The sequence below is a fragment of the Solenopsis invicta genome, chromosome 10 (genome assembly GCF_016802725.1).
Source record: "Solenopsis invicta isolate M01_SB chromosome 10, UNIL_Sinv_3.0, whole genome shotgun sequence".
Classification (NCBI taxonomy): domain Eukaryota; kingdom Metazoa; phylum Arthropoda; class Insecta; order Hymenoptera; family Formicidae; genus Solenopsis; species Solenopsis invicta.
The window spans coordinates 13,078,960-13,094,663 of record NC_052673.1 but is presented as its reverse complement, the minus strand read 5'-3'; the positions used below and the strand labels follow the sequence as shown (position 1 = coordinate 13,094,663).

The 15,704-nt window shown below is 39.6% G+C and overlaps 1 protein-coding gene across 8 annotated transcripts in view; it reads right to left on the bottom strand.

The window, feature by feature from the left end:
* The window catches only part of LOC105193213 (latrophilin Cirl), an 803,058-nt gene that overhangs the window by 420,146 nt on the left and 367,208 nt on the right, over positions 1–15,704 (bottom strand). For 2 of the 8 annotated variants that reach the window (XM_039454375.1, XM_026133334.2), the window contains exon 1: positions 2,055–5,800. The exons of the other annotated variants lie outside the window; for them this stretch is intronic. The gene's annotated coding sequence lies outside the window, so the exon portion shown is untranslated. Of the gene's footprint in view, positions 1–2,054; positions 5,801–15,704 lie in introns of those variants that run through there. 8 annotated transcript variants of the gene reach the window in all.

The window sequence follows — 15,704 nt, the reverse complement described above, 5'->3', positions numbered from 1 at the left end:
GCGCATTTAACACCGGGAGGCATAGCACCGCTGCATTGTCGGATCCGATCGCAGCAGCATCGTTACGTCACGTTCCCGCTTAATTAATGCCGCTTTCCGGAGAGCGAACCGGACGTAATAAAACATAAGAATAAAACGTGAGAAACCAATCTAAGAAGCTGGCTGTTCGTGATCCATAGATCGAATTAGTCTAGTCTTTTCAAACTTGTATTACAATTTGTGAAATTTTATAATAAAAAGCGAGATGACATCAAAGTAGTAATTTTTGATTTACCAGAAATATTAGATTTATCTAATTGTTAATTTAAAAAACGTTATTGATCGCAAAATAGTCCCGCGGCATATACTTTAAATATTTTTTAATGATAATCAATGGCTACAAAATTAAAAGTAATAAGATATTTACGTAATAAATACCACAAGTACCATAAATGCTATAAATAATTATGAATAATGACTCAATTCTATTGAGTATACTTTGGTATAAAGATCTACGAAGTGTTGCAAACTATAATTGCACATTTATATTATCACGGTTATGAGAAATAAAAATTACAATATCTATTACCGACTATTTAACGCAATACAAAATAACGTAATAACTTTTGAAGGAAGCAACATTTAAATCAGCTTTTTATAATACGAGACGATCTCTTCCAAGTTTTATCCTAAGTGTTATAAGCTCGATTCGCTGAGAGATTTCTCGCCGCTGACAAAGGTCGATAACTGACACTTGCAATATTTTGCCGGTTGACAAATGTAGACATCAATCGATAAATCACGCTGCTCGATAACTTTCTATTTCCAACGTATTATATTCAACGTGGACATGAATCATCCTCGGCGCGAAAGACCGAGGTGTACTATCCGCAAACGTACGTACGCAAATGCGCGCTACGGGGCGAAAGTTGCGATATATCCGTTATAATTTCGTACCCGAAGGAATGGGTGCATACGAGAAGGTGCGTATTGCTTCCGTATGTAGGAACCATTTGTTCCGGAAAATGGCGCAATTTTGTCTCCCTGGCGCAACGTTGGAATAAATGCAATACCTTCATGGCCGTAATTTAAGCAGCGGGCCCTTCACGTGCCGCATTGTATTTATTCGGGAATATATAAGGAGTGTCTCTTCGCTCTCCTCTGCGCAAGGATTCTGCGTTCTGTAATTTCGGTTAGATATGTGTTTAACGTGGCGGTAATTTCGTCGATGCACTTAGCGTGCGCTCAGCGATGTCTTTCCAAATTGATTTAATGCGGCTGTTGCATAACGGAGTTTGTAAATCTTATAAGCTACACGATAACTGAAATTAACGATCTTAAAATTGCATTCCAAGAAAATTGCCTGGCGACTTTTCGCGAATTTACGGTGGAAAAAATTTTTAATGAAATTAATGGGTGGGAGGGGTAAGGCAAAATTCGAGCAACGCAAGATCTCTTATGATATGGCAGCGTATATAATGTAAGATTGAAGAAGACTTAGATGATGATCGACTCATATAACGCGACAGAGTTATGACCTAACGAGGCCCTTGCACATGCAACGCCTCCAGCGGTTGCATAGTTCGTCCCGGAATAGATCCGCCTCCGAGTCACAAACATGTATATAGTACATGTTAAACTAACATACGTAATTGGCAATTACTCTACTATTATTTCGCACGATTCTTACATACCGGAACTGTCTCCGAAAATTTCAAGACATTCTCTGAACAGGTTTCTTAAATTACAAATGATAAAACATATTTCCTTGAACAGCTTTGCTTATTAGCAAAGTTAATGAAACTACTCTTCTTCCGATAATATTCGTAACGATATAGAATTTTTTGGGTAAGTGATTCATTTTTTATAAAGTACACTTTTTTTACCGTTAATCTTTAGAGAGATAGATTAAGATTTATGAAACACTTCAAAAGATCTGACGATATTTTAATATTGTACTAATATTTGAAAAGAATAAGATCTTAATCTGGTTTTCGCATTCAAGTATTCCTGTTGCGTTTCTTATTCTAGCAGTAGTAATAGTATCTCCCGCTCGCGGGATCAAAAGGACTCACCTTCGCGCGTTGCACTGTCGGGACTCAGCACGGCCGGCGAGGTCCGAAGGAAGGGGAAAAAAATCAACGAGCAGGAAGAAATCAAGATCCCTCGCGCGCCGCGGGCTTTCTGCTTCCCTCGGAGGGGTGAGTGCGTGCGTGCGTTCGTGCGTGCTTGCCTGCGTGCGTGTTCGGGGTCTCTCTCGCGTGCGGCGTGAGAACTCTTTTTCGGGCCCTCACGAAACGATAAAAAGTAGACGAAGAGGACGACGAAGTAGCACCCGGGAGCCCCTTTCTCTCTCTGTTCCTCTGCTCTCCTTTTCTGTCTGCTTCTCTTCCTCTCTTTTGCTTTCTTTCCTTTTGCTTTTCTCTCTCTCTCTCTCTTTCTCTTTTTCCCTTTCTCTCTATCGGTCTCACTTTTTGTCTTTCTCCCCTCGATCGTTTCCCTTATTATGCGAAACGGCACACGAATCTCGAATGGCTTTGCGTGATTATTAATTAAGACGTTCCTCGTCGAACGATTCGTCAATGAAGATGTCCTGGCGCGCGACCGCTCGCTATGTCCGCGGCTGTCCTTAGGTCGCGTTAATTATATCTGAAGGTAAATGGCGCGCCGCGCCAGCCCTAATTCGCGTGTTTCGGTCATAGGCGAATGTGTCACATGAGAATGTGCGAGGCAGAGACCTTGTCAAAGGACCTGCAATGCCTTGCGATTGCCTCTAGCACACACGAAGTTAATTAGTCTGATTAATCAGAGAACCCGACGCTGGCTGTCGCCGCGTCCTTTCCCGCCCTTTGAGAAGGACAAGAAGTCAGCGATCACAAGACAGTGGCATGTAATTTAGTATAATTAGTATTAAAGTGCGCTTATGACTGTAGCATGCGACAATTCATTAGTCAGCTGGAACTCAGAACTTAATCATTCGTGCATCCTGGATCTGTTGCCAGTTCGATCGGGAGTCACGACGATTTATGATTGTCGGAACTGAAAGTGAGATGCATCCGTCGCTAATTGTTCCTATCATTTAGCTATCAGTTAACTGTCAGCGGTCACGATTACTGCACACTATTCGATACTTCCTCCTTTAATACTCTTACTCTATCTTTTTTATCAGCGATTGAAACGTACGTGGTCTCGCGACCACTTGATTCGTGCAGCATTAATTGCTGTTAACACTTATTAATTAGCTTGCAGCGTTGCACGATTCCCAGTCACTTGTCAAACATTCCTTTGATGTAGCACTTTGATCGCGTGTCCATAGCGTGCATTCTTCGTCCTGCCGTTTCACAGAAGCGTGACTCGTGATAAGCGTTAATTATCCAGATATTAATTAGTCATAATCGCAATTATCATTCCACCGTGCGATTCACTTTTTAATTGTTTCTTCACTATAATGTCTCTATCTTGGAACAAAAGAATGAGGATCGCGGTCGCGTGATCCATTAATTACTAAAGTAATTAATATACCGTTATTTATTTCTGCCTATTATTAAATGTTGCATTCACTCGCGTCTATCAAGCAGCACATGAATTCCGTGTTCGATCGTCTTTTCGATACTCCACTTCGATGTTTACGATCACCTTCGAAAGAAAGATCCTCCTTGCTCCGCCAGGAAACTCAGGTTCATGCAACATTCATAGTACTGTCGACAAATGAAAATCCTTAATGCATCGATCCTGTTTACGATCGCTGCTTCAGCTAACAGCAAACCAAAACTTTCGCAATCTAGAAACCTCTCGAAAGGGATGTGACGAAAACAGCGATAAAGTCGCACGTATTTCCTTTGTTTCTCCTTTTTATAAATCAGCTAATCGCTTCCTTCGACTTGAACGCTTTATCTCGGTAGCGCGTTTGTACTCACTACGCATTAAACACCATTGGGCGCGCTAACAGCGCGTTCTTGAAATATTCATTCGCGAAGTAACGATCGACCCGCGTTTCTTCCACTTTAAAAATTCATTCACGAGGTGAGTAATTGACGCAGACGCCTGTTGGCTGCCTCAAGGTCGTCGTCGATTATTATCGGTTAGAGGCCGCGATGATCCGTCCTTCGATATTATCGCTTTTATCCCCAGGTATCTCTTATGAATCGGAATTTGGATATGCATTGAAATTAAATTTTGTATTGCAGCCTACACTCTCTCCTTTTTTTTTTTTCATAAACAGATTTGAAGTAGTTCTATCAATCCTTGTTCGTTTTCCACTCAATCCTTTATAAATCAGAATACGAACTTATAGTTCTGCTACTGAACAATTGGAACGAATGTAGCACAAAATTAATACGCTCAGTTGAATTATATACTTCGTATCCTATCTCAGGATCGCCTTATTGAATCAAGTTATAAAGTTTGAACGATGGTACAGGGGTAGTGGCCGAAGTAAAACAAATTTCCTTAGTTTCTGTTAGATCACTGTTTATGTGCTAGGAGTTTCGTATCGTCCTCGTTCGATAACGAGCAACGGCAATGTAGACTCGTACGTTAAGTTAAGTTAAACTTCACCTTCCATCACCGAATTACTCTCGACGAATTGGGACACGAAGTTTGAACGATCTCTCTCGGGAAATAGCAATCGGATTAAAATAAATCCCTCGCACTAGCCTCGGGTCACTGAATCACTTTTTATAAACCAGAAGCTTTAAATCGTCTTGCGGTGGACAGAAAATGGCTGTCTGTGGTGGGCATGAACTATCAGTCAGTTATACATAAAGTTAAATCACATTCTACTTCATCAAATTCTTACATGGACTTTTTAAATTATTCATCATCTCTGATTCTTTGCGATCTTTTTTTAAACAAGAACGATGTAAACCGCTCATCCATTGGATCAAGTCATACTTTATTCCTCATTTCGTTTTGTTTTATCGTTCTTCATGGATCGCGGTAACTGGACCAATTCTTTTCGTCGGCCCACACAGGGTCACTGGTTTACGAATCCGGAAGTGAACGCGAAGGTGAAAACGGTTCACAAGGTTGCCGACAAACCGAGCGCGCATAAGTCGGATTAATTACATCGACAGATTAATCGGTAGCCGGAACTCTCTCAGCCGAGTGGGTCGCAGCACTGGATGCTGCACTGTCGCAGTCACTCGTGGCGACCGCACCGCGGGACGCATCTCGAGGGCATTCGCACGCGGGCACTTCCGGTTAGCCGGAAGCGGCACGCATCGGAGAGAAAGCGCACCCTCGCGTTCCCCCTCTCTCTATCTTTCCTTCGCTAGAGACTGGAACACTCCGATCGCACTCACCCGCTGGATCACCGGTAGCGCGCGCTACCGAACAGCACTGATTCGACGAACACATACACAACCGATGACACACACAAACACGCGCGGCACACACACGTACACCGGACACGTACGAGAACTAACCGCTGTCCTCCTCGTGCGTCCGTCCTAGCACGTTCGTTCTTGGGATCGTCGAAAAAGGATCAAATTCGCCAATCCTTTTTGCGATAGTCACGTGGTTAGTACACCGTCCCAGTGATGTCACGATGATGACGATGACGTTTGCAAATCAACACAACAATCGTCCCAGATCAATTTGCCAATCGTAAAGATCCTCGAATGAATTGGATCACGATCTTTCTCCACCACTATATCCCTCGATCGCGCTCGCGGAGTGACGTAACGCGGCTTACAATCGACAAACGAAATCCGTTTTGCGCGTCCGGGCCGCTCGGATGGACCACCGTGATCCGGCCTCGGAACACACGCTCGTTGGACTGTCGTTCGGAGCAGCTCGGGCCGCGGTTTAGTATCAACGTTCGTTCTTGGCTTGCGTCGCGCCCCTCCCGGGACGCCGGCCGACGCCAATCGAGTGCGCGTATACCTACTACGTGCACGTACCTGCGAACCTGCAGGAGGTGAATCCACCTCTGCCTTTCCGCCCAGCCTGAATCTCGACTGCGCGACCTGTGCGCGCGCGCGCGCGCGCGCATCCCGCGCTATACGATTGCATGTGTACGCGCCTACGACGAGTATATATACGAATACGTATTTACGAGTGTGCTGTTGCTATATATGGGACTTGCATCCAAGATTCTTGAATCTTTTTCCACCGAACGTAGAAGTTGGAAAAAAATCTGTTCGACAGCGATGACGACTTGTTGTCATCGGTGCATTTTGCTTATAAGTCATTGGATTATACTATATGCAACCTATAAGAAAATTGCTTGCATGCTAATTGTAATGTAATTTTATAATATAATTATAATATAATATAATGTAATTGATTTTTGTTTTGATATTTAAATATCCTCTTTTCATTTCATTTAATATCTGCGAATCCTCTTGAAGGTTTCCTCGCAACTCTTCTGACAAGAAAGAATCAGCGCTAAAATCTGCTACTGCACCACTCGATGTCAATAAAGTACTTCGTATTGCGAATTAAAAAAATTTATTTATGCCGATTTTTTGTAGTAATATGGAGGATTAGCCAGACATGAGCTGAACAGCATATTCAATGGAATCGGATTTGTTATTTCAATTTTACGCTTTCGCTAATTGGCAGACACCAATCTAAATACTTTTAAACATTCGTTTAATGACTGGTTTGGCATTATTCCCCAACTACCTCTCTTTCTTCACACACACACATACGCACGCATACGCACGCACACAAGCACGCACGCTTTCTCTCTCTCTCTCTCACTCTCACTCTCGCTCTCCGTCTCTCTTACTCGCGCGTGAGCCAACTCGACCCGAAAGGCGGATCGATAGGATGAAAATGGGTTAACGTTTTACGATCTCGCCTCGCGCCGCTAATTTCGTGCATATTCGGATTAGCAGATACGAGGCGAGATATCCGAGACCGGAATAACTACGGATTTCTTCCTTTTGTTCCTCTCCTTTTTCCTCATTCCTTTTTTTTCTCTTTCTTTTTATTCCCTGCTCGGCGAGATGTAAAAATGCGGAATTACCGCGCTCTTATCGAGAGCGTTACAGACTTTGTGCTTCCTGCATGCGCTTGCTTGCACGGATGTTATCGGATGTCGTACACGACATATAGATGGATATGCTCCGTTTTGTACGCTTCGTTATCCGGTAAATGCGCATGAATCTGCGCCCTCACGAGATTCCTTGTATTTGTGAATACTTTTTTTACGAGCGTCCCCGTATCTAGCATCCAAAAGTGTGTCCCGGTGTATATCTATCAGGTATATGCAGCTTTTGCAAGTAGCTGTCATACCGAGTGAACAGAAGCGCTAGCAATTGACAGGTCTGCACGTGACAAACGTGGCGACTGACAGTTTTGTCGAAAATCATTTGCCAGCGACGCTAGATTCACTGTAAAGTTTAAAAAATGTGTTTGCAAAAGTCGAACATAAATAATATTAGATTATCGATACTGTCAATATATTTCAAGTTATTCCTGTATATCGTTAAAATTACCAAATTTTGCCTCCTGAATTTTCTTCGCTATTAATGATTATAGTTACTAATTGTTTGTGAATAATGGATAAACAATCCCTCTCTTTTCTGAATACCTTCTTCTATTAATTAAACATACTATCGATTTGCTGTATATAAATAAATATTTTACATGCATGTAGCATCATGATTACATCTCATTAAAAAATATTCTACTTTTAGCTGGTTTAATGTTTTACTTATGTATAAAATATGTATAAATAAGGATGGGAGTTTTAAATATTATAATAATGGTCTCTCGTTTGCGGTGTAAATTAAACTCTCAAAATGTAACATTTAAAGGTACATTTAGTAATTCACTTTATTTATATGAAATATACGTAAATGCAGAATTATGGCGTTAACAATTTTAGAAAAAGAACCGTGATAAACAATATATCACATAACGTCAATTATACTATTTGACGTTAACGAAACAATACTGATTTACGCACGTAACGTAATAATGGTATAATCAGGTTTTGATAAATCTTTCGATACACGTATACTGAATAATTACATTTCTCAAGGGCTTATATTACGTTTCAACACGTTCCCGGATTATTTATTTTCTGCGGGTTCAATGTATTTTACTTTCTGATCATAGCCTTTTCTACCTCGCCGTACACTCGAAGAAAAACGTTGGAAGTGTCGTTGAAAGTTTCGAGCACTCAGTCGCACCATTATTGTTGGTAGTTCGCTAGAGAGAAACGCGGAGAAAAGCGCCTACGTGCGCGCGCGCGCGCGCCTGTGTGCGCACGGATATGTGTCTGTGCGTGCTGAGTGTGTGCGAAGGGCGGATTTCATAGTCCATGTAGTTTGGCATCAATGCGAAATCTGGGGTTGGTTTCAGACGCACGATAAAGCCATTTCAAATTGAATAACAGATTTCTGGGCGCACAACAAAATGCACTTGCCGTGGAGGTTTCGGAGCCTAGAAAGGAGATTTAAGCGATGCTCTCTGTGTGCCTTTCTGTATCTTCACGCATGGCGCACACGCATTTACACGAATATCTCGTTGCTTATTCGTCTTCCCCCTTAAAAGCGAAATCTATTTTTTTCTAATTATACTTTTCACAATATGATATCGTTCACCTTTTCAATTTTAATTACGAGGAAAATAATCGTTCAAGCTATATTTCTGTAATCGCTGAAAACGAATGATAATCATTATATCGCAATTTTATACTTAACGAACGTTGTTGACATCTCTCGGAAACTTAAATCAGTCCGATAATTTACGTGTGAACGACAATGATTCACTTTTACCTAATTGGTCGTATCATCCGGCTCCGCTGCGTACTCGTTGCTGCTCCGGAAACGATTCCAGGTAAATCCGATCTCGAGATTCGATTGCGAACCACAAACGGATTCGGTTTGTGTGTTCCGCTGAGTAAATCCTCAGGAATGCTTGAAAAGACTGGTACGAAACCGCTAATTAAAAGCCTTATTTTGTCACTGGCCGACAATTCTCAGTCGAATCAAGAAAAAATTGCTTCCTGTTTATCCGAATTAAAAAATTCCGATACCATTTTTACGTTAAATCCAATACATATGATAAACGTTTAATCTGACACGTTCCACGTTGGCCTTCTTTTATCATGCGCTTATCTATAGTAAAGCATTTTAATATTTTAATATTTTTATATAGATATTATTCATAATTCAACGTACATTGAATGTAACAAAATCTTTGTATTTATTTATTTACTTATACATAGTTTAATGCTAATAACATTAATAGTTTTCAATATTTTAAGTAACTTTGTGAATACACGTTGATTTTTAATATCTCATTTATTTCCACAATGAATTCCTTCGTCCTGCACTCCATTTATTGTCGCCACATCGCCGATACGTCTCGCGGAAATGTTGTATCGTTGCTAGATATTCACCGTGCTTTGACACTTGTCTGAAATAAAGAGGAAAGAGTTCGAGATACCGCATTACAATACATTACAATTTTAAAGCAGCACACGCGCATTCACTTGCCAGACAAGCGGTATATACAGTCTAACGCACAACCTGCCGACTCGCAAGCTCGCGCTCGCTTCTCGATTAAGCCGCGCGATTAGGACAGGCACCATATTACAGAAGTCCGTTTGATCGCGACGCTTTGATCAACGCTGTTACGAAAACAGAATTACCATTCGTTCGTCACCGCCGTCCGCCGATAACATAGTCAATTCCAGGCAGTTTCCAACTTCCGGCGTTTGCCTACGGAACTAATATTTCGAAACTTTTCATGTGACATGACGACGTCTATCTCTCTTTCTCTCTGACCGCTTTCTCGGCGGCACTCATGAGAGAGTTTTACGACGCAAGAGTCCCTCGCTCCCGAAAACGAAATGAACTTTGAACGCGAGCGGATTCGAGCCGTGTTATGTAGATGGTCACGTAGAACGGACTGGTACAGCTTCCAGAACCAGGGAGCTTTTGTTGCACCAGATTAGCATGCCCTGCTGATGCATGAAGGATTTATTCATGTTACAATTTAAACTAGCCAGACCAGCGCCGGTCTTTATTCGGTCTTGCATCGCGCGAGAGAAGGGACTAGTAGCTGAAGATTAAATAATGACATAGCGTGTGAGGTAAAGCGGAGCCAATGTGTCGTTGTGTAACATCTGTGCTAATACGGAAAATAAAATGAACATGTGATACGCTCCGAGTACTTTTTTTTACATTCGTGAACGGTATTACATAATCGGATCATCACGACTTTTGTAAAAGTACATTTTCCGAGCGTGTGACTTATTGATCGCGCGTTTCATATGCTTTGTTATCAAAAGTTGAAGTGGTAGACGTGATGCGTCTCGCATATCTCTTTAATCAGCACGCGAAACGTCTAGCTTGATAAGCGGAAAGCGCGGAATCAAGAAAATGAATGCTCTCGACGACTTCCGCTTTCTTATTCGCATAGTGATGCAGTTTGCCGTGGTGCAACGTCGTTATCTCGCAACACTTTAACGTCGTTATCGGCAGTGGATGAATATTATCCGAAAATTCAATTCCTTTCACTCTGACAACAATCGAGTAAAGCGGAACGGAGCGCAAGCCGCCGGAGTTACTTTATGCTCGGCGCGATGTCAAAAAGGAATCCCGATAGACTGCATTAATCGTTCGGTCGTTCGTTATCGCATAAATTGCGCATTCTCGTCGCGAAATGAATTTCCCGCGTTTCCTAATCGAGCGGAAGTGATTTAATATCGTATTTAATCGCCGAATAACGCCGTGCGCGATAAAGCGATTCTACATCGTTATATGTCGAAATACGTTTTATGACCGTTAGATCGGCATAACAAAAAACGATAGGAAATGCGATATCGTGAATTTATCCTAAGATATTATTCTCGGATAAACAAATAAGCGAAGCTACTTTCCATGTATAGTCGTGAGCTAAAAGGTAGCAACACATTTTTTTTTATGGTAGATGGTTTGATGCTTAATTGGTTGGATCCACAGGTAAGAACCAATGACGTTCGCCGTTTAATGAGCAAGTCTACATTTCAAAAACAATCGAAGAAAATGTGTTGCAACCTTTTAGCTCACGACTATACAAGTATGTCGATCGATGCAGCGGATAGCTTGAAGAAACGATTAAGATAAATTAAAATATTTGGTGCGTCTTTTCAATTGCGTTTCTTTTATTAAAATAAGAAAAATTTCAATATATTTTTTAATAGCGAAAATGATGTGACATGATTGGCAAATCGTGAGTGTTTGACGGGTAAAATTCAATTTTTCTTAGTGACAGGAGGCTATTTCGGAACACCATTTTCCTATTACAGGCTATGGAGGAAAGGGAAGGGGCAGGGGGAAATCAAGTATCGTGAATCTTGCAAAGACATCGCGTCTGCAATTAACACAGAAATGTACTTTGCAAACAAGTTCTCCCCTTCGCCCCCACGTACCGACGAAATGGTAACAACATGTGTCACGTGTGCGCGTTCTCGCGCAATAGAATCAGCTCGGAGTAGCATTTACGAACAACAGCAAACACGTGTCGCGCCTTACTAAAGTATGCATTACACTGGGGGCAACGGTAACATTAATTGCTCGAAAATTAGTTCCGGCGGTAAAACTCGCTGTCGCGGATTCGCTGAGCACCGGGCCGGTAATACACCTCGACAGCACTAACTTGATATGTCTATTAATAATATATTAATGATCGCCACAATTAATACTCGGAGGGTTGCACCGTTTCCGCAAACGATATCGCTGTTACGCTGTACTTAAGGGCACTGAGCTGCATTAATCCTAGATTAGATAATTTCTCGACTTCCGCACAAACGTGGCACACCTGACAATACGAACGACACGAACTCGGGATATTCTAATTTACATTGCTACCGGAACACGAAATATACAGATGCAGTTTAATGAATATTAAAAAGATGCGTGCTAATCTTCTTGATTTTAAAATATCAATAAGTTTTTTTCTTTTACTTACAGAACAGGTGTGCGATGCAGTCCTTATTAAAAATTTTAAATACGTTGGAAATTAAATTATCACGAGATTATATTAAATACAACTACTCATATTTTTCTAATTACATAATAAGTACAGGGTAACTAATAGGTACAAGTTGCATCTGTCGAAAACTCAATTTATCAAGTATTATTTACTGCTTAAGATAAATAAATTGTACTAATAAAAGTTTTATACTGTCCATTGCTATAAAAAGATTTAAAAATATTTATTTTCTTATATTTAAAAAAAAGACTTTTAAAACTTACATTTTTCAAAAGATGCGGGATATATGGCCACTCATTATTGAGACAATCAAGCTGAATAAAAGATGCAAAAGCTCAGCACGTGTATTTTGGTATACTTCTTTGTTATCCTTTTACACTTATCACGAAATAACTATTAAATCTTTTACACTCCCTACAGTGAGAAAATAATTATTTTATGTAGGATGTAAAATACATTGCTGTGCTATTTAAAACATTAACAATTGATTCAATTGCATGGTTTTATCAATACTAACAATAAAAAACTGAAATCAAAATACAATGTAAAGTTATACATTGTAATAGAGTGATAACGAGTAAATTACCTTCGCTTTTTTTATTTATTTTTTGTTTTTCACTTAAATTGGCGTAAATCTCGGAAACATAAATTCTAAAGCGGCGTAAATGTCGGAGTTACCTAGTGATGTTATTCTCAATGTTTTGTTCAATGAAGAAGGAATCTTCAGCTGTACTATTAATTTTTGCAGTCTTATCTTTTAAATAAGCGCAAGGAAAGATATATTTAAGGGAATAAATTACATAGAATTGGCACTCTAAATAAGATTCGAGATTGCGTTAATGAGATTTGAGCGACATGCTCGTCTCCTTAGGATCTTATCGCGAAAGTATATCGCATAACGGCGAGAATCTTTTAAGCAATGCGAAATTCCGGAGCGCGCGCGTATTCGCTTCTTAATCCATGGCGGTGTAATTGCTTCGAGGACTTACGCTTTTATGGTGAGAATGCGGTCGGCTATCTTTACCAAATCAGTTTTTTAATTCAGTCGTTTTATCGCTCCGCTTAATGTAACTTGCCCGCGGGAATCGTAAAGCTACAGACGGCAATTCCCGTGGCGAGATGAAATTTTCATTGACAGAAGCGCAAGGTTCGCTTAAGAACGAACGAGGACATTGCGCGCTCGTTCTAAATCTTAAAACAGCTACATGCTTTAATGGCCACGTCGTTGAAAAAGGACGCGCACCGAACGAATAATGGCCGACATGAAAGCAGCGTATCGCGTATTCCGCCGTTTATTCAATGCTATGTTTTATTTCACGCCGCTCCAACTTTATTATCCCTCTCTTAGTTTTTCGTATAAAAGCGCGCGACTGCAGACGCCGTTTTCTCATGCTAAGAGCTTCTCACGGAAAGTCCTTTTTCTATTAGTCACAAGAGGAGAGGAAAGATGATGGAAATAATTCTTTACATGCAATAATCTTAGAGATTATATTATAAAACGCAAATTTATATTCGTGTTACGTGAATTAATTTTTTATTCTTAATTCTTTTTTTTTATGTTGTATGAATAGCAAAGTGACCCTTTCGTGTCCTTTTAACATATAACTTCGAATAGAACTTTAGGGATTACCTTATTGTAAATTATTCTGACAACACTGAATGTTTCGGTTCCTCCGAAAATATTCCTTCGTTGTTCTACTTCTTCGTGAAAACTTCGGAAATATATTTCTTGTCTTCGACAAAAGAGAAACATAAAGGCCTAGTTTCATTTACATAAAAGTGTCTTGGCCAGGTTCGTAAAGGTCAAGTGGGCAATAAGCTGTCGAACTCCAAGAGTAAAGAGGCCAATCATTTGCATAACGGTCATGCCCCAGCGTGATATGTGCGTATACCGTTAAAAATTACTGAAAAATAAAATAAGATAATCAATTTGCGTTAATAAATTAAATAGCGAACACTGACGCGCTGCATAAAAGGAAGGGCGTCGTCAGCGGCGGCGCGGCGGTTTAAAGACGATCCTGATCCTCGGCAACCACACCTTCGTGCGCCACCGGCTCGAGTAGCCTCGCGACTGGCCTGATAATTATCTTCGACCGGAGGTGTACTATTAGTGATCGTGGTTTGACGTGTACAGTTCTTATCATACCCCCGGTGTACACGTTCCCCTCGTAACCCGTTCCCTTTGGAGGGTCGCGCGCCGCTCTTTGCATCCTTTCACACCATTAGGAGACCACCTCTCCGGTTTCTCCGCCATTGCTATACTTACACGATGCGTTTCACGATAATTAATGCATCAGTTAAAGTAAGAGGGGGAAAGGTGAATGGGAAAAAATGGTAGAGGATATGCCGGTATATTCATGCGATCGAGACGGGCGAATGAGTACACCGGCAGTATAAGTCGATGCTTCCAGTGGATAAACAGTGCGAAACGGCATTTTTGTCAAATACCTCGGGGTTCTGAAAAATATATAATACCGAATGCGCGTTACTATTTCTAAATTTATATTACTATAATATAAATTTATATTAGTATTATTTATGTATAAAGTTATGTATTATGTTATATTTATTTAATTATAGCAAATTTATAGCGAGATAATTGCTAGTAATAAGATTCAAAATTACACTGTATTCAACCTTTATTTTCTAAAAATGATAATTAACTTAGGATCAGAGAAAAATGTTCCCTTACAAAATTAATACTTTTGAAGTGATCGGCCTCTCGCATCGCTTTTGATCCTGGCGACGACATATATGTTAACATAATTGAAAGGAGCTTTGTGATTAGCTCTGCCACTGAAATTACTTTCATCTTTTGTCGAGGCGGGTATCGAAGAAAAAATATATTAAATCGAAATTGTCAAATTGTTAAAAGCTCGCGTTTGAAGTTCGCAATTAAAGTTCCAATTTGTTTGGTCATTAATCAAAATAAAACTAATTTTAACAGGATTTTTTAAATCGTTTGATGACTTGATTGATATATTATATGATAGATATATCAAATATCTTTTATCTTAAAAGAAGACGATAAAAATATATTATATCTTTTTATTATTAATTAGGAAACTAAAGAAATTTCAATTAAAATAACGTATTATTTTAAGATGTTAGAAATTTATTAAAAAATATACGTACTTGTTTAATTTTAAGTAAGTTTTTTATATTCTTAAATTATTTAGATCTATTAGTCATTATCAAATTTTAAGATGGAATTATATCTATAATTTTATTTACTATACATACATTTTAATATTATATGTTTGTATTATGTTTATATATATATATATATATATATATATATATATATTCTTCATATATTTTTTATATTGAATAGCACATAAAAGTATAAGTAAAAGTTTATTCTGACACGATTGTCTAAAGTGAATTTAAGGCGTAATGACAAAGACCGAAACGGTCCAACAAAATAGCAATTTTTATTTTCAAAATGGATTAGGGAGAATATGAAGAATACGGAGATTGAAAGGCGTGAAAGAAGAATGCTAGGGAGAGTTACCATCGCGTGCTACAATCCGGTTGTGTATCAGGTATAAGTGATAAAAAATGGACAACAGGCTCGACCGGTTCACGGTTAAACCTCAATAAGCGTAAAGGCCGCGTACAAGTAATTATGAAAGAAGATTTCATATGCCTTCTTGCTGTAAAATATTAATTTTTAATATGAGCTGAATTACATTTAAAGCATATTTCTTTTTCATAGAGACATACATACGTACTGGCAGGTCTTGTAAACGCAAATCGTACCACATTTGAATATTAAAGTGATG